The sequence below is a fragment of the Sylvia atricapilla genome, chromosome 1 (genome assembly GCF_009819655.1).
Source record: "Sylvia atricapilla isolate bSylAtr1 chromosome 1, bSylAtr1.pri, whole genome shotgun sequence".
Classification (NCBI taxonomy): domain Eukaryota; kingdom Metazoa; phylum Chordata; class Aves; order Passeriformes; family Sylviidae; genus Sylvia; species Sylvia atricapilla.
This window is the reverse complement of record NC_089140.1, coordinates 63,725,635-63,748,427: the sequence shown is the minus strand read 5'-3', so window position 1 is coordinate 63,748,427 and position 22,793 is coordinate 63,725,635. Positions and strand designations below refer to the sequence as shown.

Below are 22,793 nucleotides of genomic sequence, written 5' to 3'. Positions count from 1 at the left end.
GAGTGGTCTAATAAACAGTGTTTTTTGGTTTTTGGTTTTTTTTTTTTTTTTTTATTTTTTTTTTTTGTTTTTGTTTTTTGCTGTTTTTTTTTTTTTTTTTTGTTCAGTTGAGTCTTTTAAATTATTTTTTTAACTACAGCCCACAGAAGGGCTGGAGGAAGTTACCACACTTATTTTAGATAATGAAATATACATGCAAAAAAGGTCAGGGATTTCCCCTGACCCACCCACCAATTGCTTGAAATGACATTTTCATTCTGAGTGTTTCTTTTTTTGTTTTTGTTTAAGATCCTGGAGCACAGGGGAAGAGTTTTAATGCAAAATACCAGGAAAAAAAGTCTGCAACATCTGTGAGAGGGGAGGGAAAAGGAGATTAACAATTAATTGCATCTTGAAACACTCATGATTTGAGGTAAGTGATTGGAGGGTCTTGTCATAAGTTATAGTTAGTTTGTAATTAAATTAATCATTATTTACCTCAGTGTGTCCTGATATTGTTGAAGGCAATAAAAACAGGCAGGAGAGGGAGGGAGAGAACTGCAATGGCAAACCCAGAAACGGCAGTAAAAATACGTAATGCACTTATCTTTTTGAAAATGGGCCCCTTGAGTTCCAGTCCCACAAACAGGCAATCACTCTGACATTTATGAGGGTTAAAGCCTGTTTAAATCAATGCGGCTATTCTCCCTGAAAGTTAGGCATGAGCCTAAATACTTCCTAGTTTGGAATCTATATCATATGGGAACTATTGAAGAAAGCTGTTGAAGAACATACAACACATAGCCAGAAAAATGCATATACAACTCTCTTACTGTTGGTGATAATGTCATGAGTAATCTGATTTTGCAGCATTCTTCGGTGATATTTTTATATTAAATACATAGTTCTCATTTTTATGTTCATTGAAATACCAAACTTCTTAGCAGAGCCTGGGAATTCTACACCATCTTTAATAATACGTCTGCCTTAATTGATTCATCAGTGTGTCTTCGAACAAATGGAGTTATATGTATAAAGAAAATAATGTCCCCTTTCATAATCAGAGTTGCAAATTGCACTTTGATATTTGAATCACAGCTGAACTAAGAGTTCCCTGACTAGGCTGAATTGTGTTGTCCAGAGTTAATTTTTTAAAATAAAGACAATGACGAGGCACAAGGAGAAGCTCACCTTTTCCCTCTAGTCTTCTTTTTTTTTGTTTGTTTGTTTTCATTTCTCATTACAAAAGAATCATACCTGAATCTCCTAAGGAGAAAATGTTACAGTTGTAAAACTTTTAACCAATGAAAATGTTGCATAAATGAACACTAAAACCCACCAGTATCTTTCTTAAATAAAGATGTAAAGTTACTCTGTTCTGCCCCACAATTGTGCTGAAAGAGACAAAACTGCTGCTGTTAGGAATCTGCAGAATCAAAAAGACACATATAACCTGGAAGAAGCAAGGTATACATTCCCACAAATGTGCAGAGAATCAAAACCTTTTGGCAAGTGGCATTTGCAGACATATGTTGCTTACTAGATTTCAGAAGAGAGGAGAGCATAGCGGAACCCTGGTGATTGCTCTGTATTTGCTTTGTAGGAACAGAGCTATTTAGTTTCTTTTGAAATCAACAGCCCCACTGCAGGGAGCTACATATTTCCTTTCTGGTCAGTAGACAGGAGCCATCACTTGGTAAATTGTAGTGGTCCTGCAGTAGTATTTGTACTGATTTTTCTGAAATGGTCAAAAATTTTTCAAATCCATGCAGCCAACTCCTTTTTATGTGCAGGTCTTGTACTAGGGACTGTAACCAAACAGGAATACAGCAGGAGTCTGAGGCAATTTTTGTAGTTGTGAAATGAGGCATTAATACAAATGTGTTTGAAGGCTGAGGTGGGGAAATGCCTTGCTCTCTGGGGCAAGCCCTGTTTCAGGTGTAGGTGACAGTCTTGGCCAAATCAGTGAGAGAGAAGTGCTCTGTTGTGTGATCACCCTCAGCCCACCTTTGCTTTGTGCCCATCCCACTCTCTAGGAGGCCAGCATTCCTTCTTGGTTCTGTGGAGCATAAATCAAAATGCTTTGATTGCTACCTTCTTTTCAGTGACGTCAGGCCAGGATAACATGCATGATTTTCCTTTCACAATTAACATTCTTGTTGCTCTCTGAGGAAGTGTACATTGAAGTTCAGGACAAGGTATTTTGTAGCATCTGTGTGGCCTTTATAATAATTTTATCAGCCCTATGTTACACTCAGAAAATCGTTGAGATTATTTTTAGCTTTCTTTGGGGAAAAGAGAGTGCAGGAGCTCATTGTCACAGTATTAGAGGGAACCTCTTTGGTGCCAAAAGATCCATTTTAGGATATATTAAATTGTGACCCTATCCTTCTCCTTTACTATTTTTTTCAGCATGTGAAGAAACAATGCCCCTATTTGTGTGCCTAGAGAAGGTCCTGTGGTATATGCCAGGGAGTTATGTGGGTGCTCAGCTGAGCAGGCGGAGAGACTGACTCTCTCCTGCTTTGTGTTTTTCACTGGCAGTGAACATAGGGGACCCAGCCTGCCCAGATTAAACACACGCCCTTTTTGTTTTGCTCTTCGTTCAGCTGTCAGCATGCCATGTTCAGATGGCAGTGATCAGTCACAAATTGTCCCTTGACCATGCTCCTCAGCTCTCCTGAACCATTAGTTTTGTGGAGCTCTTCAACAAAGATGGCACTGGTTCGATTTCCCCACCCCCTGCCCTGGCTAATGGAAGAAGACTTTGTTTGTTTGTATTTTCCCCTCAAGTCAGCTGCATTAGATCCCAAAGCAACTTGTGTTAAGTGGAAATGAGGCTTTAGTAATATGTGTGCTTGCTAGAGACTTGTTAAAATTTTTTTTTCAACTCCCTGTATGTGGATCTTTTCAATGGGGCGCCGCTATTGTGAATCAGAAGGAAAGTGCACAGGCTGCCAGGCACACAATGGAATTATTCTTTTGTTTCAGTATGTGTGTGTGTGTGTGTGTGAGCCTTTGTAAAGAGGAGGTGGTGGGGACAGAGAACAGGGACCTTGACTGCAGGGAGGCAGTAGAGTGCAGTGGCACAGTGCGGGGCAGCGCCGTGGTGAGACGTGGCCGTGCCAGTGCCACCACGCCTGCTCTGGTGGGCACTGCCTGGGACTCACACTGTCACACTGCATGTCCCAGGAAAATGGGTGAAGATTGCATAGCCATTCACTATGCTGCCTCTAAACCATGTAAAGCAAAATATTCAAAAGCTGTAATGTTTCTAGTGCTTTCCCTAAACTTTCAAAAGAGTTATGTAAAAATGAACTGTGCCAATGCTGTCCTTCCTCGCTGTGAGGCTATTTATTATAAAGGACGTATGGTATAAGTCATTTCAGTATGGAGTACATAAGAGCTTGAACCAAAGCCTTGGATCCAAGCCCACCAGCAGCTTTGCAAAAAGCAGGATCCAGATCTGAAGTCAATGGTTCACACAGTTTCTAGCAGAGAGTGGTTTTAAGTTACTTCATGAAATGGGAGTAGCCAGAAATTTTAAACTGAGGCTTTTAAACAAGTTTTTGACTTTTTCCTCACCCACCATTCTCCTCTGCCTTAGAAGGTTATTGCAAAAGCACAGCAGCTGTTTCCTCCTAGCCACTGTGGCCAGGACACACCAACTCAGGAAAAGGAGAAAAGCCTCTGTGGTGGTGACTGTTACACAGCCACGTGCTTTTTTTTCTGAGTATTTTTTTCTTCTAAGGTGTTTGACCACTCTTCTGGATGAAGGTCTTTGAAATCACAGTGGAGGCTTTGGAGGTAGGACCCTGAAATTTCGACGATATCAAGAAATGGTTTATCACCCTGCATGGAGCAAATCAGGCCACAGTGGCTGGACTCCCACCTCCTGAAAAATCCTCTCTTGAGATACCATAGCTTAGAATTACAGACATGAAAAAATTCAGCATTGTAAATAAGAAGTCCACAAGGCCTAAATTTTTCTTTTCTTGCTAAATATGTGGTTCTGGTTTTATTCTCTCCTTTTTCTTTTGCCCTTGGGCACAACATTTTTAGGGCTTTCCAGTCTCTAGCTGTGCATTTACTAGACAGGCATCTGGTTATGTGTTGCTTTATACATCTGTTACATACGTCAGAGTCAAATCCAACACCCAGAGACTTAATATGTATTTGCAGTACTCCCTGTGGGACTTTGAATCCTTAATCCAATGAATTACTTATAAGGAGACAAAAATGCAGTATTTCAATCTAGTGCATATATTACTGCAGTTTATTGTATATATATATTGCACATATATACGCTACAGTCTCCTTTGTATTTGGCAGAAAAAATCTGGTGTGGGAAAGATGAGAAGTGCAGGTGAACTGGGAAGTATTTAAGAATGGCTGTTAATTTGCTCCCTCCTGAAAACATGGTATCTCTGGTTGGCTGCATAAGAAACCGTTTTCATCATGGTTCTAATATCTCTAAAAGGTGCCCTAACGATGTTTGTGTATTTCAAACTTAACTTTAGGCTTGTTGCACTGTGGGAAGAGGCCAAATACCTGAGGCAACATTGGTAGCTGAGGCAAAGCTCAGGTTTTGCAGTTCTGTCTGGAGAATCTGTGCTATTTGCAGGCTGTATAGGAAGCGTGAGTGTCATGGCTTGATCCTAGATGACAACCAATACAGCCATTCACTGCCTGCACCCCCACAGTGAGATGGGTAAGAGAATTGGGGAAAAAAGTAGGTGAAACCCATGTGGTGAGATAAGAACAGTTTAATAATTATATAACAGCAACAATAATAACAATAGTAATGGTAATAATGATGATGATGTAATGAAAAGGGAGGCAATCAGAAGAGAAAGAGAAATAAAACACAAAGAATACAAGTGACACACAACACAGTTGCTCACCACCCGCTGACCGATACCCAGCCTGTCCCTGAGCTGCCATCAGCCCCTCCTGGACAACTCTCCCAGTTGACAGATTGAGCAGGATGCTCTACTGTATGAAATATCCCTTTGGCCAGTTGGGCCAGCTGTCCTGGTCATGCTCCCTCCCAGCTTCTTGTGCACCTCTTTGCTGGCAGAACCTGGGAAAATGGCAAGTCCTTGACTACTGAGGAACTATAACATGAGTGTGTTATTAACATAATTCTCATGCTAAATCCAAACCCCACAAAACTTACAAGCTACTAGAAAGAAATTAACTCTATCTTAGCTGAAACCAGGATACTGCATTAGTTCAGATTTCTGCTTTGTTTTTGCTGTGATTGCTTGTTTTGCAAGTGCATTAAGTTTGTAGAAAACATGTGGCTTCTTAGATGGCCTTTTTTTAGGATCTGTGTAGAGCCCAAATGTGGTAGGTGGTATTCCTAAAAACACTAACTTAGGGCTATTCCTTAGTGTGCAGCGCATGCCAGTGAGCAGGCAGACTTACCTGTTGGTTTTTGGGGTTTTCTGTTAGCTGTGATGGGAGGACTGCCCTCTGTGCTGGCCATCCTTGGGTGCAGCAGTCGACACGAGCGTTGCTGATAATCTTGTGTGCGTGTTGTCTCCCCTTTTGCTGATCTGCAGTGGAGCGACTGCCCTCTGTCTGGGGAGGTGAATGGTAGCCATCCAAATGGCAGTGTATGCCAATCCCTGCTTTGGGAGCCCCTGGCTAGGCCACTGTTAAAACCTGTTGGCTGGGTGTAGAGCGGGCTGGGTAACACAGCCATTAGCGCAGGAGAGCCGGGATGGGGGAGATTTTATTGAATCCAAGACAATGTGAAAATGCAGCTTTGGCAGAAGATACACCACAGCAAGAGGGAGAGTGCAGAATGAGCACCATGCTTCTGCTGGAGGGCTCAGCAGCTGGAGCCCATGTGGAAGCATTTTCCTGCTGAGCAGTGGTCCTTTGTGCCCTGATGGAGCTGTGGGTGTGAGGAAAAGGTGTCAAACCAACCCTGTGGCCCACTCTCCCTCTGCAGTGGGGAGTCCTTGGGCAGCCCTCTCCTCGCCTGGCTCTCTGCGACGTGGCTGCTGTGGGCAGGGTGCTACAGCTGCTTGTTTGAAATGATAATATTTTACGCTGTTACTGTGGAATACTGCAGTATTTTTTGTAATTGTGGGCTGCAGGCCAGTAATGTACAATAATATTTTGCTCTTCCTGTGCTGTTGCTACTGTAGGCATTCAGTCCAATTTTAGCTGCATTTGCAGTACATGGGTTTTTTTGGTTTTGTTTTTGTTGGTTGGTTTTGTGTGGATTTTTTTTGTGTGGATTTTTGTTTGTTTGTTTGTTTGTTTCTAGATGCTGCTTTTTATCTATTGTGGATGTTTTTGGAGTATTCATTTCTACCCATGTCTGTCCATACGAATCTATCCGAGAAAGTACTTTAGAGAAGAGCAGTCTCTGTTGAAGCAATTGTAGCTTTCACAGAACTACATTTTATTTTTGAAAGTATGAGGCAAGAATAAGATGAAGATTGCTTTTTAAGTTTAAAAACAGTTACCGTTTTAAACAATACTTGAGGCAGATAGGAAGCAAAGCCTCTTTTTGACTGATAGTGGGCATATTTAGCACTGAAGTCTCCATCTGCACCAAGCTGTAGGTGACTGAAACCTCTGGGATGGCAGAATCTGAGAGGCAGAACCTGTAATGATTCTCTGCAGTTTTGGTTTTAACTGTTATTTAAAAAAAAAAAAAATCAGAGGAAAGTAATCATAACTTGGAAGATGTCAGTAGTATTCATGCCAGTGATTGTTTATTAATGTGGTCATGGTCTGGAGATGAAACTTTTGTGAAAGGGAAATTCAAGTCCTAGACATCAGAGCTCACAACTAGTCAGCCTGCACAAAGTTTGTTTCTTTCTGGAAGGTAGAGGCTGAGTCCAAAGGAAATGAAGAAGGTACAACACAAAGGAGACAATTAATTTGTTTTCGGGTAACTTTGGAATAAAATACAGTGTGCTATACAAAAAAGATTGCACTTTTCTCACATGTAATTTTAGTGTCCTGTTACTGTGCTGACTCACTAAATGACTTCAGTTTCAATCTACATTTGGTTTAAATTACCTCAGAGGCCTGCATTTGTATGCTGCCCTGTAAAGTAATTCTCATCTGTAATCCAGATTTTTTTCCTTTTGTTCAGCATTTCAACTGACTTGTCTCTCTTCATTTTCCAGGTCTCTGTTTTACTAACATTTGAAACCAATCTCTCTGTGTGCCTGCTTGGGCCCTGCAATTGGCAAAAGTCATATTTCAGCAACAGATAGAACAAGGAATGAATCATTGCTTTCTGCCTTTCCATTAAATTACCTAAACCACTACTCATAAATATTGCTTTATGTATGGTACAGCAGCATGATTATCTCACTGCATTGATGGAACAGTGCTGGAAGTGAATATAATTTTTCTTCTATTACATCTTTAATGAGTTTCAATTAAAAATAGTGTGTTGGCGTGCCAGAGTAGATGTGTTATTCTCAGAACTTTATTGAAGTCGTTTTGCCTGTTAGATTTGGTTGACATCATGTTGTTCTGAAAACCATGGTGGACATGATGTGATTCTAAAAGCCTTAAGAATTAAACAGAAAACCAGAAAAATCTGCTTTGCTAGGTGAAAGTTGACAGGACAGTACAGTCTGGTGACTGGAAAGATTCAGGTCTGTACTGAGTGGAAAAGCTTGCCTTTTGTCAGTCTTTGAGGGTGAATTTTTTAACATATAGTTGAAAAAATAATCACAAAGCAGCAGGTTTCTGCAGAGCTGCAGTTAAGTCTCCCTGATCACTTGACACTTGTGGCAGCAAGTCTGAGTCACAGATAGCAAAAAGCTGTGAAGCCTAATACTCTCAGTATTCAAAAACACACCTACGTAGGAGTTTAATTTCAAGTACCTCTTTTAGCTCTGGGTTCCCCCCCCAACCCAACAAATTTTAAGAGTCATTCTTAGAATTTTGCAGATAAAAATTTTCCCAGCACTTGTGGATTTGTGAAGTATTGACATCACTTAGAGAGCAGAAAATAGCTCTGTCAATTTTAGCTTGACGGCATTCCATTCTCTGCTCCAAAAACCTGATGAATTACAATGGATGAGTCAAAGTTTTCTTGGAATTTTCTTCCCTCCCTTTCCCCCCCCTCGTCCCCCCCCAGCCTTGTGCAATTCCATTGCCATTTTTAGCATTGAGGGCAGCTCTCCAAAGAATGTCTGTGTGCTTGAACTGTGATTTCTTGAAAGTCCAGAACAAAATAGAGTTGTGTCGGATGACAAAAATCATTCTATGTTTCTACGCATTTTTGTAACGTTACGTGAGCTTTATTGAAGCAACAGGCAGGAGATGTCTGATAGAGAGGTGTTGCATCTTCAACATGAAGATCTCACTATCATGCTGCTTCATTATGTTGTGATGAGGTTTTTTTGCTTAATTATTTCTGTATTTTATCAGCTGTTCTCAGGGAAGTTGCCTGACAGAACAAATTATCATTGATTTGGGAGACTTGGACCAGCTTGTAGCACTTGTTGAACCACAGCATCCTTCTGTCTTTGCCTGGGTTTGAAAACCCAGGATAATGTATTTAATGTACTTTAGCAGGATGCTGAGAGTAGAAATACTAAGGACAAAGAATTGTGGGGGTACTACTGTTACCTAAGTGATGTGGTATGTTTAAGATAAACAGTGTTGTCAGCTGTTCTTGGCAAAATCCCTGGGGTTATGATGAGTGAAATTTTAACTCTGAACGGGTTCGGTTTTTTTTAACTTGCGGAAGTGGCCTGTATGATGCATATTCTAATGTGTCAGAGTGAATGTGTGAAATATGAAACTGCTGAAGGGAAATGTGAGGGGGAAGACAGGTTAAAGTGGTTGTAAATGGAAGATCTGTGTATTTTACTTCTGCACTAGATAAGTATTTTACTTAAAATTGGCCAGAGAAAAAAAGAGACAAGAAAAAAATGCAAGTGTCCCCTTAAGAGCTGCTGTGTCACATTTGAAGAATGATTTGAATTGAGTCATTAAAGTGTGAAATAGAGGGATTTTAGTTCTGCTTTAAATTATGCATCTCAAATTAACCTTAGCTGTGGAGTCTCTGCTGCCGCCCCCGTAATGACACATTATTGGTACTAATGGCTTCTTTGTGACTTGAGATACAAACAGACATCCTAGACAGAAACATTTCTGCTTTGAACTAAATAAGACACACGGTGTGCATTTCTGCCTTGGGTTTCAATTGCAAAGTCCTGCTCGCCTGGTGCTCGTGAGCTCTTTTCAGTTTCCATGCACCGCTCCCCATCCTGGCAGGCACGGGCAGCTGAATGAAAACCTGCTTCACAAGCTTTGAAGAGCAGGAGAGCAATAAATCTGGAGTGAATGTGAAGCCTGTCCAGACACTGAGCACTGTAGGGAGCCAGAACAAAGACTGGGATGTGGGTAGTGGTCAGGGAGGGGGAACTTCCAGTAGATGATAATCTTGGAAGGAGGAAAAGGCCCCAAGATTGTGAGGGAAATGGAGAAGAGATGCCAGGGCTTAAGGAGGAAGTTGCTAAATAAGGGAGGGGTGAGATTATACCATAAAATAAGCAGTAGAGGCTAGTCAACCCTTTATGTGCCTTTCTGATGGAAGAAGGGGCTGTATCTGTGCAGCTCTGTGCACTCTTTTTTGAAACTTATTATCATAATTTGAAAAATTCCACCTCTATGCAGAATCACTCACAGGCTTTGCAGCTTTCTTTGTGCTGTTAGTGTCCCTCCTGAGACTAGGATGGTACTTCTGTGTAGCTACTGGATGGGCAGAGTGATGGTGGCTGTGAATGAGTGAGAATGGCATTGCCTGGGGTGCTGGGTACTGAAGATGCACAGAATTTTGCATGCTGATGAAAAAGGAGGCCCAGAATTTTGACCCTGACATCTCTTTTCAAAGATATTCACCACCTCATTGTTTCATCCTAGTTTTCTCAGTGAAATGTTAATATAGACGATAGCCTCCCCTTTCAAGCTACAGTTCTGGGAATTTGCTTGTTGGCAGTGGCAGGAGCGATGGAGAGGTACTTCTGCCCCGTGGTTGTGTGGTGTGGTGTGTTACAAGGCTGTGTGATGTTATGGGACTTTATGGATCTGCTCTCAGCAGAGAGTGCTGTGGAGTAAGTAATCTTGTGGTATTCTACATCCAAATCAAGACAGCATTTGACTATACAGAATCAAATGCTAAAAAAAGTATTCAGAGGCCTTCTTTGTATTTCTGCAAGGAACCACATTCCTGAATTGGGACCCAAGAATTTAAAAAAAAAAAAAAAAGTAGGTGTGCAATACATCACATTTACTAATGCAGTGGAGATATTTATATTAATAATTAAAACACCATTTAGAATTGCCACAGTAATAGAACAAAATGTGTTTTGTCATTTTTCTGTTCCTTTTTGTTGATTAATTTATTGATTTCTTCCATAAATTTAGAGTAGGTATCCTAAACATTACTGTAAATTAGAAAGACTGTGCTTTTTAATAAGCTATTGAAAGCGTTAATGGAATGAAAATAAGTCAGAATTTGGTAATAAAGATCTGAAAAACAGAGACCTAGAACACATATCTAGTGTTTTGCATCAAATAGGTTTGTAAGATATTAGAGCCTTTGTTTGTCCTACCTGTTAATTTAAAAAAATGTATTTTATATGAATTATGAATAGCCTAATAGCACATCAGAAAACAGGGAAAAATTAGGCAACAAGCTACCTTAGACTTTCCATTGTATTTATAGTTAACTTTAGGCTGGTTGGAGTCAGCGGGAACATGTGGGCGACGGAGGACAGAACTTCACTGTTAAATAGACCACAGTCCTTCTGAAACCATGCATAGAAGAGTAGTAAACTTCTGAAACTGAGGTCTGGAAAACAGGTGCTATCCAAGATGCCAAGAACTAGGAATGGTATTAAATTTCACATACATAGGCACACAAAATATGTGTTTATTTTTTAGCTCAGATTTCTTCTGTTTTATATCTTTTTTCCTTATTATTTACCTTTAGTTTATTAACCTGTTTTGTCATATTTTTTCTTACCTCCAAAAAAGCCTGCTTTATGAATAGGTTAGAATGTACACTTAACAAGAACCCTTAACAGTTTTTAAGTCAGTATTGTTCTGACCCCTTTTCAGGGTGGTGTTTCTCTGTTTTCCAGCTACAATGGACAATTTGTTGTAACACTTGGATTAGCATCATATGTTTTGTTTGGTACTGTTGTTCTAGCCAGGCATGGAATATGTGTTTTCGTATGCATTTCTGAGGGCAGTTTTGGATGCCATCAGAGGCTTCTGCTTCAGCCTCTCATCTACTGGTGATGTCCAGACTTCACTGAGGAGGAGGTGATCTAGTAATAGTCACAGTCTGAGTTTTAACTCTGGTTTGAGGGAATGGTTACCACTCCAGGCTTAATTTGAGCTGCCTTGCTCTGTTGTCCTCGTACAAAATAAGTGATGGAAACTGTCTGCTGCACAAGGGGATATAGAATATCTCAATATGGGTAGTGCTGCATGAAATCATTCCACTTACTGTTATTGGCTGTCACACTGACAGCGACTACAAATGATGGATATTAGAGGAGGAAAATCATATAATTTTTATTTAGTTTATTTTGTGCATACTTGACAGCCCTCTGTGTATAGTCAGTTACGTTATTTCTTGGGATTAACAGATTTCTTTTTATTTGTGTGTGGCTCTTTCTGCTATAGGAGAAAGAACATACTTAAAAGGATCAGAAAATATGTCTATGAAGCCAGGAACAATTGTCTGCAACCTCAAAAAGATGTCTAAGAGGATGTAACTGCTTTTTACTCATCTTCCAAAAGCAGCTCAGTTCCGGAATAACAGTGCTCTTTTGGGCTATATTTCAAGATGGTATGATTATTCTCAGACAGGAATTATAAGGATCGATAGCAAACCCAACACATCCTTTCTTTTCATGACAGATTCGCTGATTGCCACCAGAACAGTAATAATGCACTGGTCAGCATAAACAGCAGAAGCAGTAATCATGGATTTTTGTCTCCATCCTAACATGTGTTTAAGGTTACACAATTTATTGTGATGGGTTTGCACCCACAGGTCACAAAGAAGGAGAATTGTTTGATCTGTTCATCTTCCCTTCTCTTTTGCTTTTACGCTTCCTCTTTGAGTTGGGGCTGGGCTGTTTGGTGTCTCTCCAGGGATAGAGCAGGGCAGAGAGAGCATGCCTAGCCAAAAAGATAAGAGAAAGGTCATTCTGAGGTACCAGTGGTTTACAAGGTGAGGGTTTTCTTTGCGTATCCTACTTAGGAAGTAGTAAAGACCAAGATTTTCCATCGGTGTGTGTCAGGAGCTCTTCTGCATTGGGGTTTTGGTGGAGCTAAGTGCAGGGTTGCTTTTCCTCAGTGGAGGGCCCTGTGCTTTTGCTGTGTTTTGGCAACTTGACATGGCAGCGGCTAGGTAACCTGTGTGCATGAGTTTCGGGTTTTATTTTTGTTTTTTTATGTGTCATCCTCAATTTACTGAAGCTCTGTGACTTTTTAACCTGCTGTCTGTAGGCCGTTGTTTTACAAGCTCATTAAGGTGGCGAGGATAGCGATGGCAGCGATCCTGCCCCCCTCATGGGTGCTCATTAGATGGCTTCCTTGTGCTGACATAAGCGTTGTGTAGTCATGCTCTGAGCTGGGTCTGGGAAAGAATCCAAGTTAAAAATAATCCTTAAAAAAAAAAGGTAAGTTTTCAGCAGGATCTGTTCCTGGATCTAGCTTGCCATCATTCTCACGCTGGCCTGGAAAGCATGAGGGTTTGTACTGGCACAGAGGGAGGTGAGGAGGAGCAGCTGGGGCAAGGTGGTGAGGGGTGTACTGCTGGCAGCAGGGATGCTGCCTGCTTGTATGATGTCAGTCTGAGGAAGTGGGGCTCTTATGAGTATGCTGCCTGTCTTTCCTTAAGTGCATCGGCCTGGTAACTTCCAAAGCTGTGAGGCCGTTTTGGCCAAATTTGCCTGAAAAGCAGTATTGAAGAGGTGAAGCTCCCCTGAGCTCAGCAATTTATGGTGTCTGGTGGGCAGACCCAAATCAACTCTCCCCAGTGATCTGTTGTCATCTGGGGCTCAGCTGCTGACCTCATCTGGCCTCCTCTTGTGGCACAGTCCCACTGTCCCAGTTTGGGTTGAACTGTGCCCATTTTGCCTTGGGGCCAAGAGTTGAGTAGCTGGTGGGAGAAGAGAACAAAGTGCTCTCTTTGGAGTGGCTGTTTGTTTCAAGGGGCAGGGACGGTTCATCTCCTGGATCCTGACTGCCCAGGGAGCTGCATTTACAATTGTGAGGTGGTTTGAAATTAGTTTTCTGTGTTCGTTTTTTCTTGAATTCTGCCTAGGTATTAAAATTTCTGGAAGCTGGGATAGTTGGGAGGCAAGACACCCTTCAGGTTTTTTTGGTGTGGCCAAGTGTTTAATCCTGAGGTCAAACAAGTCTTTCTAGCTGCACCTCTACACAGCTTTCCTTGATTATGTGGCAGCATCTTTGTGCCCTACCTGCCCAGCCTTGCCCTGCTGCACGGGCAGCCTTGCTCTGCACCGCTGCTGAGGAGCTAAGATGAAGATACACATTGTGGTTTCCTGCTGTTTTGCTTTGTAACCAGTCCACTGGTAAATATAGCTTGTGTGTGGTTATAAATTCATTCTCTCATTAGGGGTGGTTGTTGTGCAATAATTATGTAGAAATTACAACCAAGAATTGTTGCGGATTTTTTGTTTTGCTGTGTTTATTTATTTATTTTTTGCGCTTGATATGCCCTGCAGTGAGAAGAGCAGGCTTTGGTTTCTGCTCTGACAAAGACAAGGCCACAAGCAGGTGTCAGCCTTTGGCATGGACACAGGCACCATCCAGCAGACTGCTGACTTTTGTGTGGCTCTCTTCGTGTGGTGACATGAGCACTGCAAAAGAAATCAGGACCTGTGCAATTCGGACTTTTATTTTTTCTTGCTTTACTCTGTGAGCAGACAGGCTGTCCTTCCCTGCAGGTTTGGTGCTCTCCATGTGTTCATTCTGAAATGAACCCATCGTGTCTCTTTGGAGGTGCTGGTTGAGCATTTCCCGAACCCTTGTGTCTGTGGCAGCTTCCAGCTGCTCTCCGGCAGTCAGCTGGGTCCTGCTGCCGGCTGGGGCCGTAGGGCTTGGGGGCTCTGCCCTCTGCAGAAGGTGCTCAGCTTCTGCTCCCCAGAGGTCTTCCCTCCCGTGATCCCTCCTTCTGTTCAGATGTGGAATTAAAATAAGTGTGGGGGTTTTGTTGATTTTTCCCCCCTCCTGTTTCTTTATTTAAAATTCCAGTCAAGCAGATCCAGAACAGCGTTTGTCCCTGCTGCGTTCTCATTTTCCTCTCATCCCTCCTTTAATTTTACATTATTCCCTGCACTGTGTTTGCAGGCCATATGTGTCCTTTGAACTCTGAAGAAGCTGTGCCAAAAGGAAGCCTTCTTCTCCTCCCCTCCTCCCATCGTGGAGCCGCTCTTAGATAATTGCAATTAGTAGACAATGCGGAGCGAACCCAAATGTGAAGTTCATGGGTGAGTGTCTGCAAATTTCCTGAGAGCTTGATCAGAAACGCTTGCGCTTTCGCCCTTTAACGCTGCAGCAGCTCCCCGGGGCCGTCCCAGCTCTGGGCGGTGTTTGTAAGCCGCGTTTTGCTGCCGGCGTTGCTGGCGCGGCACAGCCCCGCCGAAGCCCTGGCGCGGTGCCGTGCCCCGGCGGGAGCGGGGCCGCCTGTCCTTGGGACGGCTCCGGGAGCGGGCTGCTCCGGGCGAGCTGGGCTGCCCGCCGCCCCCTGACGGGAGTGCGAGGAGTAAAACTCACCCCGTTAGACCGGAACGGGGAGAACTGCTCCTCGTCATCCCTGCGGCGCGGAGTGCTGCCGGGCCAGCGGCTGGTGACGGGGCTCAGCATCAGCTGCTGGCTCGGCCAGAGGCATCGCTGTCGGCTGCCGCGGCAGTGCTCGAAGGGGATGTTCTCCGTGGAGCGGGCTGACAGGTGTCTTCTGTGTCCCTTCCCCCTTTGGCCTCTGAGAAGTGTCTTCGTGTTAAACCAGGTTTCTGACCTCATTTCTCAAAGGAGTTTTAAATGGGGAGAAATAGGAGTATTAATTAGTGCCCCGTTAAGTAGTCAAGTATGATAATTTTCTTGAAAGGATAATGTATTGGATGAATAAAAATACTCTCCATTAAAAAATGAATGCAAAGTCATTTTAAACCACAAAGATTATTGTACATTTCTGAAAAATTAATGTGATCAAAGCAAAATATACTTAATAAATTAAAAACACCCTGTAAGGCTGTTTAATTTGTTGGTCTCATATTAATTTTTTTCAAATCTAGAGCTAGAGAACTTTCACCTTAGCTTCAGGGATGGGAAGCGATTTCTTCCCTCTCTTCATTTTTTGGCTTGTAATTATTAGGTTAGGGTTGTGGGTGTGGTGATTTTCCCTTGTTTTGTGTTTGTTGTTGGTTTGGGTTTTTTTTTTTTTTTTTAATGTTGTGTGGGTTTTTGCTTTTCTGGTGTCTTTCTTGGAGATTTGCCACAGCAAAAAACCAGACCCTAGACAGTGATAAGAAATGATACGGAGATTTCCTTGATGGATTTAGTTAATGTGACCTACTCATGTGCTGCTGTCTGGATTTGGAGCTGAGAAAATTCCAAATAGCTGAATATTTTCAAGGATGTTTCCTCGTGTTTGGTTTATCTGTGATGTGGTATAGGTTGTGTCTGCTGGGATCACATGGACTGCCTTCAATTACTTTGTGTGCCTTCGCACAAATTATATTAATTTTTTCCACGCATAGTTTGCCCCTTAGATATTTTTGGTTTAGGAACTTCCTTAACTCTCTACTGAGCTTTTACACATTCAGCTACCTAATGAGAATTGCTCTGTATGTTGTGGAAGACAATAAAGTAAATGGTTGGAGCTGGAGACATAACCCAGATCTATGGGTTTGCCTGGTCATTTGTGAAGTTTTTGTATTGACTTGAGGAGGACATAAAAAGCTCAGTGTAAAACTGGGTTTAAACAGTAGCCTGTTTAAAAAACTTGGGGTTTTATGGCATTAGGAATGAAGGCAGTTCCTCACCAGTCCCATCAAAAATGTTGAAAGTATTTTATCCCCTCTTGCTTGGCATGTTCTCTTTGTTGGGGGTATCTACAGGGCAGATATTTGGTATGTGATTCTCCCCAAACTCTTGTTCCCCGTAACAGGTCTGTGGAACAGATTCAGAGCAGTCAGTTCTCAAGGCTTCCTAGTTTACAATTTGTTATGGTTTAGGTACTGAAATCCACGTGACCTTTTGAAAATATTCTTCCAACAGACTAAAAAATAGAAGAGAATTTGGGTACCATACGATGTTCTTTGGAACATTGCCTTCTGAACTTTCAGGCTATTTGATGATGTGACTGCCAATTTTTTTTTTTTTTTAAGGGCACATCTTTTAAGTATTCTCTGTCTTTAAGAAGACAACCTTTGCATCTGATTCTCCACCCTTGTATTTTACTTTCAGCTTTTCCCTTCTTGTCCTGTTGCAGCTTTGACAAGCCTATGCAACTGAGGTGATGATAGCTTCGATTTCTGTTCTATCTAAAGGTGCTTCTCATACGGGAACAAGAGAAAGAGATTTTACTTGTTTTTAGGACGCTAGCAGAGGCTTCAGTGGTTGGATAATTTACTATTGAAAGCCTTGAGGCATTTCTTCTTTTGTTTGAGAAGGTGGTTGGTGGTGGCTGGGGCTCCTTGGTGGTGTATGAAAATAGCTCAGGAATTCAAGGAGTGTGTTGTCTGTGTTAAATGGTGCTCACAAAAATGTATGGGAGTTGTTACTCTGGTTACTCTGCTGAGTTCCTCTCAAGATTAATGGTCTATACTGCCATACTGTTTAGAAGTATGATTATTAGTCTTTTCTGGTCTTGAATGATACCAAATCTATCCCCTGAAGATTACCTTGAAAATCCTCTTAGTGCAAATGATATCATTTTCAAAGCCACCTCCTCAGGTTACAACTAAACTGAGCACCCAACTGGCTGCTGTTGTGGCTGCTGTAATGACACCTGCAGGTGTGGCCATGAGCATGTCCCTGTGCACAATCCATTTTTTGTGGCTCCCACTGTGCTGGTTGGCTTCTCTTGTTGTTTGTGTATATTTTCCTCACCACTCATAGAGAACACAGTCAGACTTTTTAATATTATGACACTGCAGCTATAAATCTGTCAGAATTGCAAGGGCATAACAAAGAGTAGATGTGACCGATGGCACTGTTATCTTTTTCTTTGCATTTCCCCGGAATTCTGGCTGACAGCGGCCCTTAATATAAATTCGTTATTTGCAAGGAGCTCTGTTTAAGCTAGCAAATTATTGTGCCAATGTGTGACACTAACCATACTGCAGAATAAAGAGCAGTGAAGCATTTATGATGCTAAAATAATTTCAGGTCATGTCTTTTTTTTTCTTCTTTTTTTTCCCCCCTTTGTGTAGTTTTGCTTTTATTACTAGTACTGAAATGGTTCTTGCAGCGCAAGTGAGAAAACCAGACTGAACCTCCTGTTTTTTTGTTGGGCTCCCAGCTGGAAATCCCTCCCTCGATTTTCCATTGATAAAAGTGTCACAAAGGGAATCCAGAGCAGAGGAATAGGCGGAAATAGAACAATGCAAAGTCTTGGACTTGAACCACAAAGAAAGTTAACTAATGTAGATATGGTACTGGACGAGCTGCTGCTCCTTTCATGACCAGGTTCATTTACCTGTGGTCTTAGCATTTGTGGCTACCCTCAAAGCCATGTAACAAACTAGCTATTTATTCTCTCTTTGCTGTGGAGGCTCTTTAAAAGGATATTGCACATCGTTTTTTTTTCTCCCGCTTCCTATGGACTGCTTTATTTGACCTTCAAGAATTCAGAGTCTCAACAGGGGCTAGAAAACTCTCATACAAGAATGCTTTTATTGTTAATCTATAAAATATGTCTTTCACTAATAAAATAAAGCTGTGACATTTATAGAGCTCTGATAAGGAACATGGCAGTGGAAAAGGCCCAGACCTCCTGCTGTTCAAATTAAGGGCAGCTGATCTCAGTGAGAGAAGAACCAGGCTTGTTAAATGTGCATTTTAACACGTGCACTCAGGTGTTCCCATAATGCACAAGAAAACTTCCAGGAGTATTTTGCAAGAATTGAGAAGTAACACCATGGAGAACTTTGTTCATTTAAGTCACTGAAGGTAATTGGTGCTCCTTCAGAATTTTTTGAGAGGGCAGATTACTTGAGTTTAGTTTCATTAGTTAGGTAGTTAAGTTTAGACTTTTCCTAGACTTTCTTAGCATTGTATCACTAAAACAATTGCTTCTGTATGGCTGCTGTGTTTGGCCTTTGTGTCAGGGTCAAAGAGCTGACATCATGACGTTTGCCACAGCGTCTCTGTGGTCACCTCCCTGTCATGTGCTGTAGGTGAGGGTCTGCATGCAATGGTGGGACAAAGGGGCTTGGAAGCCCCGGTGGAAGACAGCTGGTGGGCATGTGTTCCACGTGTCTTGTGCTGGTCTGTGACAGAGACGCTCAGTCCTGAGCGAGGCAGTGACCCACTTTGCTGCAGTGGGAGCAGCAGGTGCTCAGCGCCCCACACCAGCGCTCAGCACACACGGCTTGTTGCAGACCTGGATCTCTCGAGCTTTGCAGAGAAGCACTGCGGTTGTCCTGTGGCATACCTTCCATGTGAAAGAGCTCTTGTCTTTCCCTCCTCTTCTCTTCCACTCCTTTCCCCCTCTCTTCCTCCTTTCCTGTCTTTCTTAAACCTGCCAAAATGAGAGACCCACACACTGAAGTCTGTTTCCTTGTTCTGTTCGTTTATTGTGAATGGGGTAACAAGAATGTGCACAGCTATTGAAGTGTGAATGATAATATAGCAGGAATTGGTTATGTAATGAGCAAATAAGTGGGATACACTTGGCCTATCCATATGTTATTCAAGGGTAAAAAGCAAAATATGCAGAATAGTGAGTGAACGAGAAGGAAGATGGCAAATAGTGTTTGGATTTATTGGGCATTTCAAATCTCTTCCTTTGACCCTGTAAATCAAAACAGTTGCATTTTGTGTTGGGTTTGGGTTTTTTAATTTAATTATTATTGGCCCACCCTTCCTTAAAGCCAAAAAAGGATTTGCAGCAGGCAAAACCACTTTTAAGTTGAAAACCAAGTGAGAATAAATCTTGGTGTGCTACCTTAATAATGATAGTAAAAATTGCTTTCCACTGAAGCATACTGAGACTAGGAGTAGTAACTGCTTTAAGTGGTACGATTTGTCTAGCATTTTGACAATGCATGAGTTTTTTCCGCTTGTCAGTGTAAGAGTCAGTAAAGTTGGGTTTCTTACTGCCCCTGCTCTGCCCAGCATTCTATTTCCATGCAGAGATGGACTCTTCATGCCTGTGCCTTTTCATCATAATGAGACTACATGAGAGATATGTACTCTATGTATGAGTAAATACAGCAACCCAGGCCATTTATTTTCATTGCTATTTTGCATAATATGCATGCAAATTCCATACACAGCAGAGGAAGATGCTAGGAGCCAAATCTTACTAGATCTTAAATGGGTTACTAGTTGGTGAATGATTGCAAATAAAGCTACCCCACACTGTCCTTAAGAGACTCACTTTTGGAAAAGGCATGTTATCTGTAATAGTGGGCAGAGCATCCACTGAATCACAGTGTTTTTGTTTAAGAAAGGGCTGCCAAACATTGAAGGCAGGGAAAGCAGTATTGTTTTTTCATGCTCTTGGTGCCAAAGAAGCAAAATAAAGTAACAGAAGAAAGGGGTAACATTCTGAAGGCGTTTGGGTGGTGGGTTTTTTTTTTTTTTTTTCCTCCTGTTACAAATAAGAAATGAGATGTTTATAAGAAATGAGGGCAATTTAGTTGAATGTTCTGCTTTGGACAATTGTAACACTAATAGGATGGAAGCAGTATAAGCAGTTGCTACAATTATAGCTGCAGTTACTAAGAGAAATCCATGTTCTGTTATTTGAATGAAGCATTCACTTTGTGTCTGAAAAGCAGCAGTATCTTAAAGAGACAGGGAAGGAAAGATATCCTCTGTTTTGTTTTGTTTATTTATTATCCACATGCTTTTTTTTGAGGAAGTTTGTGCATGTGATTGGTCCAAGAGCTCAAATCGAGTCTTTCCTTTGCACCCAAAGCAGTTTAAGCAGTTTGAAAAGAGAGTAAATGTGCATTTAAAAGTATGTATGTATACATATAAAAATAAAAGTATCTGCAAGAGGGCAAAATGGAATGATTGAGTTTGTATTCCCTGTAGCCCACTAAAACATGCACAAATTATTCAAAGGGTAATGTACCTTCCATTTTCACCAGATTTCTTAGTGCTGTGAGCTTTCATTTGCTTCCTTTCAGTGATGTGTCAACAAACATTACTTTTCTTTGTGGATGCAGCTGAATTTTATTTATTAGAGGGATTACAACACATGAACAGTTGCACCTGTAGAGTAGTGGCCTTAAAGCAGTTTATAAGGACTGTGTTTATGCTTTGGATGGAGATCACTTGGTGCTGGTGTTAGTCAAATTAAGGCTGAAGTAATGGAAATCTTAACTTTTCGCCCACTTGATGTATCTTTGACAATTTAGCGTGTATGGTGGGCAGTTTCCAAATGCAAACAGATGGTGTGCTCATAAACACCAGGACACAGAAAGGTGTTATTAATACTGAGTTTGTCTCTTTGTAAATGAAGGATGCAGATCTATGGCTGGTACAAATTAGCATATTCTTGTCAAGTAAAGTTATGCCAACAAAGATGGGATGAGAATCTGTCTTCCTGGCCACTATTTTTAAACACAATGCTGGAAACTGCTCGTGCAGTTGTCTCTGTATGTATTTTTCTCTATTCCCTTACACTGTCTCTGTGGCAAAAGGTGTTCTTTAGCCATCCTTTTAAAATTTTTTTACAAGTGACCAAACACAGTTTTTCAGCACGTTTCTGCCTCTTTTTGCTCTTTAAATGCCTCTTATTTCTGTTTTTCCCATTTTCCAGTTTTGAATATGAAAGTAACTTCTTGCATCCTTATGCTGCCAAATGTAGCAACAGGATAGGATGTCTTTACTCCTCTCCTTTCCTGCTTTTCCCATCCCTGTGGATTCGTACATCCTGAGGAACTGCTAGAACTTAAGCTCAAGTTATGTCCTGCAAAAAGTCCAACAAAATAGTGTTAGTCATGCCTGTATAGTGCAGAGTGATTGACGAAGTTAGTGCTGGTTGTGCTGAGGTTTGCTGTGTGACTACATGGATGCTTTACAAATCCTGCTTTGCTGGCTTGCAGCTGGCTCTAGACTTCCCAGTGGATAACACTGAACCAAATTGGATGAGCCCTTCCCATTCAAAATGTCAAATTTGTGTTCTTAATTTCCAGTGAGGATGTAATGTGATAGCAAAATCATTCTGTAAAGGGTCATACACTGTTTTACTGTCAGTTTGTGAGGCTCAGACAGAAGGAAATGATCAAAAACACTCGATGCTTGTTATTTATTAATTGAGTTCTGGCAGAGCCTTGCTACATTCTGGCTTTTTGTTTGTTTCTTTGTTTACAAACAAAAAAAGACAAGCACAGTTCACAAAATAAACGAAAAGGGAAATTTGTTAACAAAGATTTCTTCAAAGGAAGAAATGGGATTTGGGGGCATTTGAGTGGAGGTGCCTTGGAATACAGTGAGAGCAACTTGGCATTGTCACCCTTTCTGAGTGCTGCTCCTGAAAGAGAAGGATGCTTTAGAGAACAGCAGACCATGAATCTTCTGTGCTGGCATGCTGAGTTACCAGAAAATATTTACCCTGGTAGGTATTCTGTGGTGGGGTTATTTTAAGTGCTTGCACTTTGCTGCTTGTATGGATTTACTTTAAAAAAAAAAAAAAAAAAAAAAAGTCAAACTAACAAGAACCTCAAACTATTTCTTAACTTTTCTGGATCTCTGCCTTGTTTCTGTACATATTGAGGTAAAGAATAGTACATCAAAGTAATTGTGTCTTTCTTTACTAACTGTAGTTTCATGACTTCAAGGCTACTTAGAGCTCAGTCTTTTCTTCTGCAGTGAACCTTATTCAGACAGACCCTCCCATAAATGCCGTGGCCCTTGTGGAGATGTGTCAAAGCCTGGAGTGTGAAGTTGACATTGATGAAAGGTCTGAAGATTCAGCTGCTGGCCTCCCCCACCTGAGAGTAAAAATTAACCAAGTATAGGTGATTTTTTTTCACAGAGATTGCTAAGAACACATCTTTGATCAGCATAATCTTTCTGCCAAATTTTCAGACTTTCTCCAGAGCCTGAAGCCATTTTTATATCTCAGTAAATTGGCAAAAACAGCAGCAGCAGCAGCAAATTTAACAGTCACTGATGCATACTTATTTGCCTGCTCTCTCCAAAATGGCTGATTTTTTTCCCTGAAATTTTCCCTCAAAAGATCAGTCTGAGGCAGATATTAGAGGATTTTTGAATAAAATATTTTAAAATATATTTTCTTTTTATAATAAGCATTTTTATTAAAATATTAGTTCACTTGCTTGCCAGAGTTGTAAAAGGCTAAAGCCAAGGCTCTTGAGGAAGAGGGTTGAATAGTCTTCAGTGTCATGGTTGCTGTGAGAATTGCTCTCTTTGGGTTGCTGAGACCCAGCAAAGGTGGTGTGTTCAGCTGCAATTCTCTATGCCCTGTCCTTGAGATACCCAATTCTCTGTCTTTCTCTTTCCTCTAGTGCTGTTCAGTGGAGTGGTTGAAAAAAATGGTGCAGGGATCATTCTTTCCAGGTCACTTAGAT

At 41.4% G+C, this 22,793-nt stretch overlaps 1 protein-coding gene across 7 annotated transcripts in view; it reads left to right on the top strand.

Moving 5' to 3' along the window:
• Nucleotides 1-22,793, top strand: part of ATXN1 (ataxin 1) — a 362,269-nt gene that overhangs the window by 208,937 nt on the left and 130,539 nt on the right. For 5 of the 7 annotated variants that reach the window (XM_066324382.1, XM_066324408.1, XM_066324373.1 and 2 more), the window contains one exon: nt 289-412. The gene's annotated coding sequence lies outside the window, so the exon portion shown is untranslated. Of the gene's footprint in view, nt 1-114; nt 205-288; nt 413-14,370; nt 14,511-22,793 lie in introns of those variants that run through there. The other 2 variants (XM_066324355.1, XM_066324390.1) reach the window with 2 other exon arrangements.